Below are 3599 nucleotides of genomic sequence, written 5' to 3'. Positions count from 1 at the left end.
ATTCAGGCAAGCAATGATTGCAACAGATTCTGGGAAGATGGATAATCAACTGAACATGGGTTTCCAAGGTGATACTAGGGGGAAAGGTGCTCGGATATGCAAGCAGGGAATTTTGAGTAGGAGTCGGGAGATTATGTCACTCTGGAGCCACCTCTGAAATGCTGTGTCCAGGTCTGCTGTCCCCAGCTTCAAAGGGATATTGGAAAATCCGATAGTGTTAAGAAAAGAGACTTTAGAAGGATTAAAAGACTGAAAAGCTTGCTCAATAATGAGAGACTCCAGGAGTTCAATCTATTTAGCTCATCAAAGGGAAGATTAAGGGCTGCCAACAAGGGAAATGGAAATTGGATCAGAGAGGTCTCTTCAGTCCAGCAGACAAAGGTATAACAAGATCCACTGGCTGGAAGTTGAAGCCAGACAAATTCGGGTGAGAAATACAACACTTTTTTTTTTAACATCCAAAGCGATTAGCCGTTGGAAGAGCTTACAAAGGGCAGTGGTGGGTTTTTCACTAATAGCAATTTTTAAGAAAGGCTGAAAGACTTGGGATTACTTGGTCTGGAGAAGAGAAGACTGAGGGGGGATTTATAAGAGTCTTCACATCCCTGAAGGGTGGTGATATGAAGGATGAAGATGGGATATTTTCTGTGGCTAGAAGGGACAGGACAAGGAGCATTGGTCTTAAATTGAAGCAGAGCAAATTTAGGCTGGAGATTATGAAGACGTTTCTCACTGTGAGGGTGGTTCAGCATTGGAGTAGGCTTCCAAGAGAAGTTGGGACACTCAGTCTTTTGAAATTTTTAAAAGATGATTAGGAAGACTGTAACAGGGCCCTGACTGAGACCCTGTTACTAGAGAGACGTGGACAGCTGAAGACAATTACAACTCGGGGGAGAAGGGGGGCCCTGATCATGGAGAACCAATGAGGCCCGGACACGAAGGATAAGAGGGAGAGAAGACAAAGGGGAAATTGCCTTCGGGCACTACAGTCTACGGAGACCCCTACGGAGGACGCAGCTATGAAGGATCCCGAGGGAGGATCCTAAATGTGAGAGTCCCTATGAGGACGACGAAGGGGTACTGGGACCGGCTATCTCCACTCTACATACCTGGAGTCCATGCAGGCAACGTTGAGTTGGAGAGAAGCGGAGCTGCACTGCAGGAGAAGCCGCGGCTCTGGGCTAGGACGGAGCACAGTACTTGGGAGAAAAGGGGAGTGGGGAACGCCTGAACTGGCCCTGAGGAGGTAGGGATCTGGCACCCCTTACCTGAAGAGAAGAGGGTCAGGATGAGAGACCCCTAGCACGTGATGAACCCCATCCCAGAGAAAGATGCAGCACGGGAATGTTAAAGGTGCTGCTAACAAGCTGCTGATGGGGTAATTAGCCGCTGATGGGATAATTAGCAACAGTTACTGGGACTCTGCGTGGTACTTACCTGTTGTATAAGTGGACAAGGATTGGCCAGGAGGCCTAAGGGGTCCCGGAGATCGGTCTGTCAGACTGCTTCCTCCTCCAAAGGGGGTTCCTGTAAATAATAGAAAGAAAAGAGCTGAATAAAAGCACCTCCATTATACCCAATACAGCACAGACATGCTGACGAAGTGGTGCATTGGCCAGGAATCAAACCCAGGCCTCCCGCGTGGCAGGCAAGAATTCTACCACTGAACCACCAATGCCCCTCCTAGGTGAGGAAAGGCCATATGAAAGGAGGGACGCACAGGGGTCTACCCCAAAGTGAGATGTTACCAGTGTGGGGAGAAAGGCCACATTTCCTGGTTTTGTCCTAGGGCAGTCTGTGATCTCAGTCCCAGGATGGAAAGGCACGACAAGAAAATGGATTTTAGTTTTGTTTAGCATCGAGGCCCTGATCCAAAGAGCAAGCCAGTAGTGGAGGTCTGAGTAGGTAACACGATTATACCAGCTGTAGTAGATACAGGATGCTCCCAATCTATGGTTCACAGTGATTTGTTGCCTCCACATCTAGGGAGCCCCAGCACCCCAGTCTCCATGGTGCGGTTTACACCTACCTGTGAAGAAGGCTGGAGCTCTCGGTACTAGGACGGATGGAAGAGATCTGGGTCAGGATATCCAAAACCTTGCCCTGTCCAATGCTGCTGGGGTTGGATTGGCTGCACTTGGGGGAGGTAGTTCACCAGCAGATGCCAGATGTGCCTGGGGAGGGTGACGGGAGACCCCAGACCCTCTGCTTAGGGAACGCGGAAGAAAGTTTGAACATTGCTTGGATGATGGAAGAAGGAAGTTTTCACCAAGAACAATGACAAGAGCCCTTGTTCCAGAACTTATGGAAATTCCAGCGTGGAGAACTGGAGGGAGAGACTGGGACCGCCCCGAGACCCCCTTGAACGCGTTACAAGGTAAGAAGTGGTCTGCTTCACTGGGTAGAAGACCTGGAAGAGGGAGGAGAGAGAGCCCAGATCCTGGTGCCCTGGAGATACTGGGAGGGCTTGTTACGGGTTGCCCATACCCTGCCTATGGGAGGACACCTGGGGTGCGATAAGATGGAGGCTAGACTCAAACACAAACTCTTTTGGCCTGGCATATATAAAATGACAGAAAAATTCTGTGCAGAATGTCTGGAATGCCAGAAGACGGGGGGCGGGGGTAAAACCAGAGAGAGTCCCTTTAGTACCCATGCCCCTGATTGAACGTCCGTTTGACCATATCGCCTTGGACATAGCTGGGCCCTTCCCGCATAGCAGGGCAGGATACCAATTTATCCTGGTGATTATAGATTATGCCACTCGGTTCCCAGAGGCCGTGCCATTGAGATCAGTGATGGCCCCAGCGATCATACCGCATTACTGCAATGGATTGCCTGGGTAGGGATACCCCGGGAGATTTTAACTGATCAGGGAAAAAATTTTATGTCCAAAATTCTAAAAGGAGTTTGCAGGTGCTGAAGATAAAGCAGTTATGCACCTCAGTATATCATCCCCAGATGGATGGGCTGGTAGAGCGGTTTAACTGTACCCTTAAGGGGATGCTCAGGGCATGTATACAAGGCGATCCCCGGGAGTGGGATGCCCTGTTGGCCCCATTGCTCTTTGCTATAAGAGAAGCCCCAAAAGCCTCAATGGGATTTGCCCCATTTGAATTAATTTATTGTCATAGCCCACAAGGGTTGCTAGACCTCATATGCGATGAATCGGACGCAAGCCCCGAGTTGTGGGGGAATTTCAAGAACGATTACAGAAGGCTCAGGAGATAGCACAGAGACACCTCAGCCAGAACCAAGAGAGGCAGAGACAACAGTATGACTCTCGAGCTGTCGAGAGAGAGCTGCAGGTAGGGGACTGGGTGGTGGTGTTACTCCCAGATAATACCCACAAGCTGATGGCCCAGTGGCAAGGGCCCTTTCCTGTGACACGCCATACAAGACCAGTGAATTACGAAGTCTTATGGACGACACCGATGCCGCAGAGACAAATTTATCACATCAACCTCCTGAGGAAATGGCACCAGGGAGATGGGTGGCTGGGAGAACTGGAGGACGAGATGGAAGAATGGAACAAAACGGTGGTGTGAGACTTAACCAGAGCCCAAGAGGTGCCCCGGGTGGACAGCCAATTAGAGCTT

General features: G+C 50.0%; 1 non-coding gene across 1 annotated transcript; it reads right to left on the bottom strand.

The window, feature by feature from the left end:
- Nucleotides 1-1607: 1607 nt before the first annotated feature.
- Nucleotides 1608-1678, bottom strand: TRNAG-GCC (transfer RNA glycine (anticodon GCC)). Its single transcript has one exon. It is a non-coding gene; the product is annotated as a tRNA-Gly (tRNA).
- Between the last annotated feature and the right edge of the window lie 1921 nt (nt 1679-3599).

This window comes from Crocodylus siamensis, chromosome 2 (genome assembly GCF_052110815.1).
Source record: "Crocodylus siamensis isolate JL-2025a chromosome 2, ASM5211081v1, whole genome shotgun sequence".
NCBI lineage: Eukaryota > Metazoa > Chordata > Crocodylia > Crocodylidae > Crocodylus > Crocodylus siamensis.
The sequence above is the reverse complement of the archived record's forward strand: the minus strand, read 5'-3'. Positions and strand labels throughout refer to the sequence as shown.